Below are 13,714 nucleotides of genomic sequence, written 5' to 3'. Positions count from 1 at the left end.
CTGCAATGCAGGAGATCTGGGTTCACTTCCTGGGTTGGGAAGATCCCCTGGAGAAGGGAAAGGCTACCCACTTCAGTATTCTGGCCTAAAGAATTCTATGGACAGTATAGTCCACAGGGTCACAAAGACTGGGACTCAACTGAGTGACTTTCACTTTCCCCTGTTATACACAGAGTACTGTAAATCAAGACGAAGAAAAAAGTCCCTCCATTGGAATATATGGGCAAAGGATGAAAAATTACTGATATTCAAAGAAGAAAAATATAAAGAGGTTGTTTCAAAAACATTGAAAAATGCATCAACTCACATATTAAAAGAGAAAAACTGTTAAAAGCATAAGGCCACATTTTCCAGCTATCAGATGGAAAAAGATTCAATACTTGAAAACATACTATGCTGGAGAAGAAATAGTTTAATAAACATATTCATATATTGCTGTAGGGATGCAATTAATATTCCCTCTAAGAAAGACAGTTTGGTCCTTCTCTGCTTTTTTTAAAAATTAATATTTTATTTTATTTTTTAAGTTTACGATATTGTATTGGTTTTGCCACATATCAACATGAATCCGCCACAGGTATACACGTGTTCCCCATCCTGAACCCTCCTCCCACCTCCCTCCCCATCCCATCCCTCTGGGTCGTCCCAGTGCACCAGCCCCAAGCATCTAGTATCTTGCATCGAACCTGGACTGGCAACTCATTTCATATATGATATTATACATGTTTCAATGCCATTCTCCCAAATCATCCCACCCTCTCCCTCTCCCACAGAGTCCAAAAGACTGTTCTATACATCAGTGTCTCTTTTGCTGTCTCGCATACAGGGTTATTGTTACCATCTTTCTAAATTCCATATATATGTGTTAGTATACTGTATTGGTGTTTTGCTTTCTGGCTTACTTCACTGTGTATAATAGGCTCCAGTTTCATCCATCTCATTAGAACTGATTAAAATGTATTCTTTTTAATGGCTGAGTAATACTCCATTGTGTATATGTACCACAGATTTCTTATCCATTCATCTGCTGATGGACATCTAGGTTGCTTCCATGTCCTGGTTATTATAAACTGTGCTGCGATGAACATTGGGGTACACGTGTCTCTTTCCCTTCTGGTTTCCTCAGTGTGTATGCCCAGTAGTGGGATTGCTGGATCATAAGGCAGTTCTATTTCCAGCTTTTTAAGTAATCTCCACACTGTTCTCCATAGTGGCTGTACTAGTTTGCATTCCCACCAACAGTGTAAGAGGGTTCCCTTTTCTCCACACCCTCTCCAGCATTTATTGCTTGTAGACTGTTGGATTGCAGCCATTCTGACTGGTGTGAAATGGTACCTCATAGTGGTTTTGATTTGCATTTCTCTGATAATGAGTGATGTTGAGCATCTTTTCATGTGTTTGTTAGCCATCTGTATGTCTTCTTTGGAGAAATGTCTATTTAGTTCTTTGGCCCATTTTTTGATTGGGTGATTTATTTTTCTGGAATTGAGCTGCAGGAGTTGCTTGTATATTTTTGAGATTAGTTGTTTTTGGTTGCTTCATTTGCTATTATTTTCTCCAATTCTGAAGGCTATCTTTTCACCTTGCTTATAGTTTCCTTTGTTGTGCAGAAGCTTTTAAGTTTAATTAGATCCCATTTGTTTATTTTTGCTTTTATTTCCGATATGCTGGGAGGTGGGTCATAGAGGATCCTGCTGTGATGTATGTCGGAGAGTGTTTTGCCTATGTTCTCCTCCAGGAGTTTTATAGTTTCTGGTCTTATGTTTAGATCTTTAATCCATTTCTATCCACATTCCTTTATACTTTATTGCCCTATTTGTGTGTGCTGTTTTGCACCCTGAGAATTTTTTTGTTCCACCATGTCACGTGGCATGTGGGATCTTAGTTCCCCAACCAGGGATCAAACCTGCCCCCTGCAGTGGAAGCACAGAGTCTTAACCACTAGACCACCAGGGAAGTCCCGTCTGTGCCCTCGGAGCTTAAAGTCTGTGGACTGCATCAACTAGATCTCTTGGCCAGTTGGCTTCTGCCAATGAGAGGCACCAGAAATGTCAGAACATCTCTCTCCCCTCTTTAATTGTGCACCTAAGGGGCAATAATTGGACACTGATACACTTTGGTGGGGGTGTTCCCTGATAGCTCAGCTGGTAAAGAATCCTCCTGCAATGCGGGAGACCTGGGTTCAGTCCCTGGGTTGGGAAGATCCCCTGGAAGAAAGCATGGCAACCCACTCCAGAATTCTTGTCTGGAGCATCCCCATGGACAAAGGAGACTGGCGGGCTACAGTCCATGGGGTTCCAAAGAGTCACACACAGCTAAGCACACACACACACACACACACACTTTGGCCACGTTTCATTTTCATTCGGAGGAGCAATCTCAGGGAGGGTTAATTTGAAGGCAGTTCTCAGCTCCTCCTGCCTTGAGCAATTCAGATCTCACCCCAAACCTGCAAACTCCATCCAGCCAAACAAAGGTCCTTTGAGAAGAAACCCACCTGAACCTCCTTTGTGGACAGGTTGCTGGCCTTCTATATTCTTTGAGAATGCCTTTTGATTCAGTGGCTTTCCAAAGTGTTTTCCAAAATCAGAAAGTATTCTCACTGACAGGACATTTTCTGTTTCATTCTTTTTTAAAAAATATTATTTTACCAAAGTTTTGATACCCCAGTAATATTCTACTATTGTGGTAATAGTCAATGTCCATCTAGACCATCACATATGAGCCCATGTCAGTCTGTTTCTGAAGGTGCTATTGACATCCCAGGAAGTCACTGTAACTCTTATCTGGGGAGGCATCACTGAAGGGTGACCACAAAACTGCCTTCTAAAAAATTGGGACTTCCCTGGTTCCCTGGTGGTCCAGTGGTTGAGAATTCACCTTGCAATGCAGGGGACATGGGTTTGATCCCTGGATGGGGAGCTAAGATCACACATGCCACGGAGCAACTAAGACCTGACACAGTCAAATAAATAAATATTTTAAATGTCAGAATTTTCCAGGAGCAGAAGGAAGAGAACTGTGGCATTGGAGGAGACTCTAGAGTCCCTTGGACTGCAAGGAGATCCAACCAGTCCACCCTAAAGGAAATCAGTCCTGAATATTCATTGGAAAGAAAGAAAGTGAAGTCACTCAGTCATGTCCAACTCTTTGTGACCCCATGGACTGTAGCCTACCAGGCTCCCCCATCCATGGGATTTTTCAGGCAAGAATATTGGAGTGGGTTGCCATTTCCTTCTCCAGGAGATCTTTCCAGCCCAGGGATTGAGCCCGGGTCTCCCGCATTGTAGGCAGATGCTTTACCGTCTGAGCAACTGCTGAAACTCCAATACTTTGGGCACCTTATTCGAAGAGCTGACTCATTGGAAAAGACCCTGATGCTGGGAAAGATTGAGGTCAGGAGGAGAAGGGGATGACAGGGGATGAGATGGTTGAATGGCATCACCAACTCAATGGACGTGAGCTTGAGTAAACTCCGGGAGTTGGTGATGGACAGGGAGGCCTGGCGTGCTGCACTCCATGGGATCGCAAAGAGTCTGACACGACTGAGCAACTGAACTGAACTGAACTGAAGGAAGAGAAATGGCTTTTGAAGAAGGAAAACCTGTGTGTGCTCTGTGAGAGCATGGAGGTGGGAGGGAAGAAGCAGAGTCTGTTTAGGATGACGATGAATTCTGTGCAGCCGTAACTCAGAATGGGATACAGGGCAGAGAGAGAAGACAGGCTTAGATGAGCAAGCAAGGTTCTCTTGAGAAAGGCCTGGTAAACACTGGTAAAGAGGTGAATATCTCCCCAAATAGCTTTAAGAGAATGTGATTACTTTGAGATGCTCGGTAAAAAGCATCCCTTGTTAAAAGTTTGGAAAGCGGTGCATTGTATCCCTCTCAGAGATTTACAACCCAGGGTAGCATATGTAAAGCTCTGAGACGCCTCAAAAATAAAATATCTTTAGCTTTATGTAATCCAGAATTCCAAATTTTCAGGAATCGAGCCATTAAGTCAAAATTGGCAGAGCATCCTGGCATGGGCGGACCCTCTTCAACAACACGGTGCTAGAGGCAGAGCCTTGAAGACAATGTTTAGTATTGACTTGAGCGAAGATGAATAACTTTCTCGAAAGAGGAACAGAGGTAGTGAGGGCTCTGACATCAGAAAATCAACCTTTACTGCCTGGTTTTCTTTCACTGAAACTAGAAGTATCTGAAAGAGGATCCATAGAACCTGGAAAAAGAAATAAAAATCAGATTATAATCTAATATATTCTTTATCTGTGTCTCAATGCAGAGGGTTTGGTATTTATTATATGTAATTATAGTTTGTTATACGAAAAATGAGCTTAAGATAATGACATAGTAAACTGCTTATTGATTTCCATTTGAGATGGTCCTTCCATTTGCTGCTTTTTTTTTCCCCTGCAGGGTCCAGGCTGGATCAGGAGGTAGGAGGGGCAGGCTGAATGGTATCATTTAAGGATACAGAGGTTACTGTGAGCTTCCCAGGGGCACTAGTGGTAAAGAACTCACCTGCCAGTGCAGGAGACGTAAGAGACACAGGTTCACTCTCTGGGCTGAGAAGGAAATGGCAACCCACTCCAGTATTCTTGCCTGGAGAATCCCATGGACAGAGGAGCCTGGTGGGCTACAGGTCATGGGGTCACAAAAGAATCAGACACAACTGAAGCAACTCAGCACAGTCACAGAGATTAGAGGAGGGGTCTTCTTTCTTGCCTTTTTCCTTTCCTGTTCTCTTCCTGCAAGTCCCTCCAACACAGGCCATCTGTCCCTTCTCCCCTCGAGTTCAAAGCAACCGACGTCAGATGGAAATGGGAAAAAAGATAAATCACCACCCTTCCGCTGAACACAGAAAGCTAAAAGGGAGAAAGAAATTGCATTTGCCTTTGCACTCAATATATCAAAGTAATTTATGTCATAACCACTCTGCCTGCTTTCATACATATTCGGTTTTAAATAAAATCAATCTTTCCAAACCTGTAATAGCTTTCTTTGTAAGGCTCTTTGAAAAAAAAGAAAAAAGGTCCTGGAATCTGGTTCCATTAGAGGTGAAGCTGGTTTATTGCCCACAAAATCACTCATTCTAATGAGGCGCAAGGTTAAGAGACCTTCCTCAAACACATTAAACAGTTAATGACCCACTGGGAGCTGAGAATTAGGTGGTCAAGCTCACATTCAGTCTGGGCAGAGAAAGGTTAATTGTGCAGCATTTTACTTTTATTTATTTTCATTTTTTGAAAACTTAGGAGACTATTTTTTAAATTGATTTTTTTTTTACAGTCAGTTCTCATTAGTTATCTTATACAAAGTAGAACATAGATGTCAATCCCAACCTCCCAATCCATTCCACCTGCCCCTTCCCTCCTTGGTATCTATACATTTGTTCTCTACATCTGTGTCTCTATTTCTGCTTTGCAAAGAAGTTCATCTGTACCATTTTTCTAGATCCAACATATATGCATTAATACATGGTATTTGTTTTTCTCTTTCTGTCTTACTTTACTCTGTATGACAGTCTCTTGGTCCAGTCAAGTCTCTGCGAATGGCACAATTTCAGTCTTTTATGGCTGAATACTATTCCACCGAATCTAGGTACCACATCTTCTTATCCATTCCTTTGGACCACTGGGAGGGGAGCGTCTCCTGAACCAGATGGGACTGGAGCTAACTCTGAGAGGTGGGACCAACTTCTGAGACCAGGAGGGATTCCAGTTTGCCCAGAGAGTATCCTGGGGGCCTCTGATGGGTCAGCCAGCACTTTCTGGATGTTTCCCGTGTGGGGAAGGAAGGCAGTCACTATGACAGACAAGTCCATAGAGGTTCCTCTATGCCTGGCCTTGCTCTGTACTCACAACCACCCTGTGAAGTCTGTGCAAAAATTTACAGAAGAGGAAACAGAGAATAAAGAGGTTAAGTCGTTGCCCACGGTCATCACACAGCTAGGAAACAGCAGGATTCGAATCAAGCCTGTCTAGCTCTGGGATGTTTCCCAGAGGGCTCTCATCTGCCCTGTGTTCATCTATCAGGTGCTGTATATAGAACGGACTCCATTTTTGATCTCACATATCAGTTTCATAGTTGAGCTTGCCGCCTTGGGACTTGAAAGAAACGGTTCATTCTCCAGAGGAAAAAGAGGGGGTAAAATCTTTTCAGGGTTCGCCTGATCCCTCCTTCCATACTGACCCTTTATAATCAAGGCTGGTGACCTGGTCCACCTGTCACTTCAGCTCCACTCTGGTTCCAGGCTGGTCCCAGTGTTGGAGGCAGAATGAGGTACTCCACGTTCAAGCACCTGTGTAGCCATCAAGTCTGGTTTCGGTACCTGGACTTAAGTCATGTCTTCCTGGTCTCAGTTCCTATTTGGGAGATCATGTCAAACCAGCTCTCAAGGCTGTGAATCTTGAATTCCTCCCCCAGGAACCTAGAGTCTCACTTGGACTAGCTCTCAGCTCATGGACTTCCCTACTCACAGATAGAGCACCTTCATACAAGCTTAATTCACCTCCTGAAGATACAGCTACCATGATCTCTATCATTCAACAAGCATGCTCTCAAGAGACACAAAGGGGAACATTTCCCAAGCTTGGCTGCATTTTAATTCTCCTACAAAATAGGTATGAGAATCATCCCCATCTTTCAGATCCAGCTTGTAGACAGCAAAAAAATCAGGCATGGAACCACTGTGGAATTTTAGGGTCATTACACCTTTAAGTGGAAGGAAATTTAATTTGGAGGATTTTAATCTTCCATTTAAAAGTAATAATGGAGGGAATTTCATTTGGCCTAAATGGGTTATTTTATGTCACTGACCTTGCAATATTTGGAATACTTTGCTATCATTGGACCTATTCCACAGCTATTGGTTATCTGTGTTATTCAATGTGGTTGGCACATTAGAGACGGGAAATAGCATCAGCATGGATTCTTTGTGCAGAGTGCATGGTGACCTTTGGGTCAACTCAGGCCATGTCCTGATACGAGACATTTTAGGTTCCGCTGGTGACAAATGCTGACTGAGATGGAGGGCACCCAGAGGATAAGGTCCACTCCAGTTCTGACCTCCCCAGCCTACCCTGGCCCACTTCATGCTCACATCCTGTACTTGTTTGGCACAGAGGAGGCCCTAAGTGATTGTTTGTTTAAAAAATGAAACACCCAAGATAAACCCTAGAAATCTCTATTAATAGAATAAAAAATATATGACTAAAAATTAAAATAAGACATTTAACCAGCATCTGCCTTCTTTCCAAGTTCCGTCCAACCAGTCCCTCCTCCAAGCAACTGTGATCCCCTCTCCAGCTGCCCCTCCTGTGTTTTCTGCAACTGCCTAGCTCTGTCATAAATGCTTCCTAAGGATTCAGACTCAGGAGTCCGTCCACTGGGCTAGAACCCCAGCCCTACCACTTAGCAATTCTGTGAACCTGGGATCTCTCTGAGCCAGTTCCCCCATCTGTGAAATGCGAGTATCATTAGCATCTATGCCATGGGGTCCCCAGGATTTTTTAAGTCTTCAGCTTATTCATCCTGGGGATTCCCAGATGGTGCAGTGGTAAAGAATGCACCTGCCAATGCAGGAGATGCAAAAGATGCAGGTTCAATCCCTGGGCTGGAAAGATCCCCTGCAGTAGGAAATGGCAACCCACTCCAGTATTCTTGCCTGGAGAATCCCAGGGACAGAGAAGCCTGGCGGGCTATGGTCCATGGGGTTGCAAAGAGCTGGACAAGACTGAGTGACTGAGCATGTATGCATTCAGCCTTAGTCCCCAGTATTTCACCAGATTAGGTTCTCCTACCCAGATACTCAGCTCTGTGATGCTTCCTGCTCCCAGGCTTCTCTCCAGAGAGTTGTAATTCTCTGTAGTCACCTGTCTGTCTCTTCAATTTGTGGGGCTTCAATCTGTCTGCCGATGACCTCAGTTCTCTGATGGATCTAAGAGGAACTGTTGATTTCCAACGTGTTCAGCTTTTTCCTGTTGTGTGAATGTGAGAGATGATTTCCAAGTTCCTTCCATGCTGCACTGGTTTATAATTTAAATAACTCTCCCAGTTAAGGAAAGCTCGTCACATTATACTCCATTTATAGATTTGAAAATTTTGGTAGAAGGGTAATACCTTATTGGATAACAATAATAATAATGATCAAGCTAGGATAAGAATAGGAAATTCAGGACTTTTTGTGCTGATCAAGCTGCCTGTTTCCTGCTTGTTGAGTGACAACATGTGTTAAGTCATCTAAGTTCCCTAAATCTCAGTTTTCCCATCCACAAGATATTTAAAACTTTTAACAAACTTTATCATTTTATATCTGGTCTAGATAGTTTTTATATCTCTTCCAGACTTCACAGTGGGAGAGATGGCATGTATAATTCAGTTCAGTAATGGTATCCCCAAACCTGCAGCTTTAGTAATATGACCGGGTGCCTTATAAGTGGAAGTCACTGCGTCTCCTGAGTGTGGAGGGGATGGAGCAGGGGGCAGAGGGTGGAAACAGGTGCAGAGCCCGAAACTCAGCTCAGTCCACATCTTAAAGGGCTGTGATGTACAGCGCTATCTGGCAGCCCCGGCTTCCTCTCTTTCTTTTTAATCATTAACCTTGGGAGCAGAAGCCCTCTTATTTTAATCTTCAAGGTTGCAGTAAGTCTTCCTATCTGTAAGTTCTTGGTTTCCAGATGGAAGCCAACAGAAGTTCTCTCTGCTGTCAGCCGAACCACACGATGCCTCTGACAGATCTTTTTCTAAAAACAGAACTTGCTGTGTCTGAGGCATAATGGAAGGGACACTGGAAGCAGAATGCCAGTCCCAGAGGGTGTGAAAATGCCACTCAGGTAATCTTAGCACGGGGGTGCCAGCTGCAGGGATGTGGGGACTGGCTGGGTTTTGAGCGCCATGTAAAACTAGCAGTAGGAATGATCTCGGAGGGCCTCAGCCTGCATCGGCTTGGAGTGGGGCCTGGATTCCCAACCAGAGATGGGGGCTGGGTCCTGGCGGCAAGAGCACCAGGTCCTAGCCACTAGACCAGTGGTCAGTGACAAGGGCCCTGGCCTTTGGCTTTGAAGAAAAGAATTTCCACAAAGATGGAAAGTAGTGAAGCAAGTGTTTATCGGGAGGAAAAAGTACAATACGTGTAGACAGACACATGGGCAGACTGAGAGGGCGAGTCCCTGAGTTGCTGAGTCACACCCTTGTGGTAGAGTGAATTACTTTTATGGAAAAGTTCTTCCCGGTTTCCTTTGTCCAATCATTCTGATTTGCCTGGTTCACAGTTCATATTTGGTATATCTCAGGCTCCTCCCATGTCTGTTCAAACATCTCAGCCACGATGGATTCTACTGCAAGGTCTGTGGGTAGAACATCCCTTGACATGACTGCCCTTCGGCCTCTAAGGAGCCTTTTCTACACATATGTGGACGGGGAGGCCTCCTGACTTTGGGAATGAGAAATATGTGGTCTGTGCAGTGTCCAGCCTCCTCCCTTAACTGTCCTGCTATTCCTGTCTTGGAGTTTCAGTCAATAGAGAACAAATCTCCAACTGCCTGAAAGGCCCATCTGACTCCTGCCTCAGGAGGAAGAGTCTTGGATTTGAAGTGAGAGTGTTTGTTTGGGTTCAAATCCAGTGGTCTGAGAGCTGCATGAACTCTTAACAACTCACTTACCCCAGAGCTTCAATCCAAGTCACAGGTCTTTGCCAGTATTTGAAAAAGTTCTAAGTGTCTTCCTCAATACCTAGTCCTTTCCTCCCTCTTTCTTTCCTTTTCTTCTTTTCTTCCTTCTTAGACTATTTCCTTCTTCCCAGTGATGTTTTCAGGGAAAATCAACATTAGAACAGACCAGGAAAGGTCTTCATGAGTTTCCTCCTTTGATCAGTTGTAGAGTTTGGGACTCAAGGTGAGGAGAGAGAAAGGAGTGTTTGTGATGTTCACCGGGGCATCTCAGCGTCAGGATTATTGGCTGAACATCGGTCACGAGAGCTGGGTCTGCTTATGTTGCATCAAGCAAATCTGAACAGTATGCTCAGTTTCTACATCCATGGCAAAGGATGAACTGTCCAGCTTTCTACATGTGATTTCTGGGAATCAAAAAACTAATAAACATAAAAAGTTTTTTTTTTGTTTGAGAAAGTAGAACACATTATGCACAAATTATATTTGAAAACTAACTTCTATTAGGCCACAAGTCTTTGGCCTACAGTCAGAGAATGTCAGTATAGGAAAACCATTCAGAGTTAATCAGGTACAAATGCAGATAAATCTAAGTTCAAACTTCAGACTCAAAGGACTGTTATTGAATTTTCACTCAGCACTTTCACGGTCCTGATCTTTTCCATAATAAGCTGCTGCTGCTGCTGCTAATAAGCCAACCCAATATCAAAACTCCTCAAGTATCAGGATTTATCTAGAAATCCAAGTACTAACTTAAAAACTTAGACTTTTGATTTTCCAAGACTATTTTGTTTTCATATGTTTTCATCATTGTTAAAAATCATGGCTTAAGCATATGTTTAAATGCATTTTCCTATTTTTATCCTTAAGTGTTCCATATGAAAACATTTTGATAATAGCTAAATTTTTTAAAATGTAACAATGCAGGGGAATCCCATGGTGGTCTGGTGGTTAGGCTTCTGCACTTCCACTGCCTATGAGCTGGGTTCAGTCTGTGGATGGGGAACTAAGATCCCATAAGCCACAAAGCATGGCCAGAAAACAAAAACAAAACAATTCTGTTATTGTATTTTTTTTTAAAAGATGAAACTAGGAGCATTCTCGAATAACATCAAGCATAGAATCACTTGCAGTTACATGTCTATCGATCTATCTGCCTACGTGGGTGTGCATGCGTGCTTAGTCGTGTTCAACTCTGCAACCCCATGGACATGGAATTTTCCAGGCAAGAATACTGGAGTGGGTTGCCTTTAGCATTTTCCAGAGGGTCTTCCCAACCCAGGGATCAAAGCCACATCTGCATTGGCAGATGTGCAATGCAGATGTGGCTTTATCAACTGCACCTCTTGGCAAGTCTCCATCTGCCTACCTGCCTACCTACCTGCAATACACTTGTTTAAATCAGGATTCAAACAATGTCCACCTATTTCATTTGGTTGCTGTATCTCTTAAGTCTTATAAGCTTACCCTCCATCATCAACTCCCACCCTGGCCAATTGTTGTTGAAGGAACCAGGTCATTCATCCTCTGGAGTGTCTCATACTCTGGATTTTGATGGCCACGTCCTCATGATAACCATCATTTTCCTTCATCCTTGATGTTTCCTGTAAATTATAGTTGGATCTGAAAGCTTGATCAGAATCAAATTTGATGGTTTTGGCAAGACTGTTTCCCACGTGATACTGTGTTCTGCTACCAGTGCACACACCGTGTCCCATGGTCTCTTGCATGATGTAAGCAGCCACCAGCGTTCAGTACCTAGATTCATTACAGCTTGCCAAACAGTAACATTCTATTTTGTCATGTGTTCTCCATGTATTAGCTGGGGTAGTTTTACACAGAGAAACTTTGTCTCATCAACAATTTGATAATTGATTGATACAGTTATAGGGAAAAGGCAGAGTAAGTGCTTGATTCTTTTCCTTTATCAATTCTCAAATACTGAATTGACTCACTGACATCTATCAACAGGTAACCTGTTACAGATTTTGTTTTACATCACTGTAAACTCCAAAATTTTAACATACTGGGTGTTTCATTCCACTGATGTTCCCTGCTGCTGCCCAAATGCCCCACCTATGGCCAGTGGGAGCCACTTCAAGTTGGGTCCTACGTCCTTTAGATGTTATCCTAGCAACTGGATGACTTTCCTGTCTTCTCACTTGAAATACTTGAAGATCACCTTGAACATTTCCAAGAATCTCTGTTTCTTCTGCCTATTAGAGACTGACTTTAGAGCAAAGGACACACATAGATTGAAAGTGAGGGGATGGAAAAGATTTGTTTCCTTTTGAGAAGAAATAGTATTCAGAAAACACAATATGAGCACTAGGACTGAGTGATGACTTCTATGCCTTTTCAGAGGACTGAGTAGGAAATAATTTTAAAATAAAGTCCATTATAAATACATATTCATGGGTTTGATTCAAATTCCAGGCTTTGGGTTTTTTACCTAAACTTCTTAATGTACACTAGCTCATTTTTCCTAACTGCTGAGAATCTAAATTTTCAATGAGATCAGAAAAGATAGTACTGGAATATCACTTAATTACTCATTTGCTTTATCACACAATGTGCAAACAATATCTTTGAGTAATAATGTGCTGTGTGCACAATTGCTCAATCGTGTCCAACTCTTTGCAACTCCATGGACTGTATGCAGACCGCCAGGCTTCTCTGTCCATGGAATTTTCTAAGCAAGAACACTGAAGTGGGTTACCATTTCCTTATCTAGGGGATCTTCTCAACCCAGGGATCAAACCTACATCTCTTGCATCTCCTACATTTACCACTATAATCAACATCTGTGATTCTTTATCCTGGTCATCAAGCCATAGCAATGTGTTATATAGGTAATCTTATTTGTAATCTGTCTATTTCTTTCTTACATTTTCTGTTATTTAACAAAAGATTTTTATTTTTGCCCAACAGTTACCTTTATACTATTATCTTTATCATAAACTGATACACAGGCAGTTCCCCAAAAGGAGAGACACTCTGAAGATAGATAGATAGATAAAAGAAAAGTTGTCTCTGCAAGGAAAAATTAACTCCAGACACTACTAATTACTTGCTGCTGTTGTTCAGTCACTAAACCATGTCCAACTCTTTGTAACCCCATGGACTGCAGCACGCCAGGCTTCCTTGTCCTTCACTATCTCCCAGAGTTTGCTCAAACTCTTGTTCATTGAGTCAGTGATGTCTAATGGAACCTTGATTTAATAATAATAAAAATTTTTAAAAATAAAAATAAAAAAATAAATAAATAAACCCAAGTTTGTCTCCTATGAGGGCTCCCACTCTTTACGATAACACACAACTACTTAAAGAGAAGATGTTTCATAATTTCTAGTCTTTGAAATATTCCAAAGTACATTCCAAAAGATTATACATATACCTACACATATATATAATACATACACTTCCCTGGTGGCTCAGTGGTAAAGAATCTGCCTGTGATGCAGGAGACTCAGGTTCGATCCCTGGGTTGGGAAGATTGCCTGGAGAGGGAAATGGCAACCCACTCCAGTATTCTTGCCTGGGAAATCCCATGGACAGAGGAGCCTGGTAGACTACAGTCCATGGGGTCTCAAAAGAGTCAGACATGACTTAATGACTAAACAACTAAACAACAACAATTCATAATCTCTACATATATTAATAGATGTATAAGTATGCACACATACTCATATGTTTAAATGTGTGTGTATGTATATATATATGAAGGAAGAGATTTTATTATATTGGTAGACGTATGAAAGTGTTCTATATCAGAACTATTTTCAGAATCAAAATCTTCCTGAATTTTTTAACTATCAAACGTCCAGGTATTCCATAGAAAGTATTAAAAATCTCTCAATATTTATTACCTAAATATTAAAAATTAGAATAAAATAATTTCTCTTAGTGCTATTCACATTCTTTAATCAACTGCATGTTTCGGTCACTCAGTCATCTATCTGACCTTAATACAGCATCATTGGTATTTTCTAAAGAATGTGTTTTTGTCTTACAGTTTTTCATAAAATTGCCCCAAATCTTTTT

This window comes from Bos mutus, chromosome 14 (genome assembly GCF_027580195.1).
Source record: "Bos mutus isolate GX-2022 chromosome 14, NWIPB_WYAK_1.1, whole genome shotgun sequence".
Taxonomy (NCBI): Eukaryota; Metazoa; Chordata; class Mammalia; order Artiodactyla; family Bovidae; genus Bos; species Bos mutus.
Note: the sequence above shows the minus strand (reverse complement) of the source record.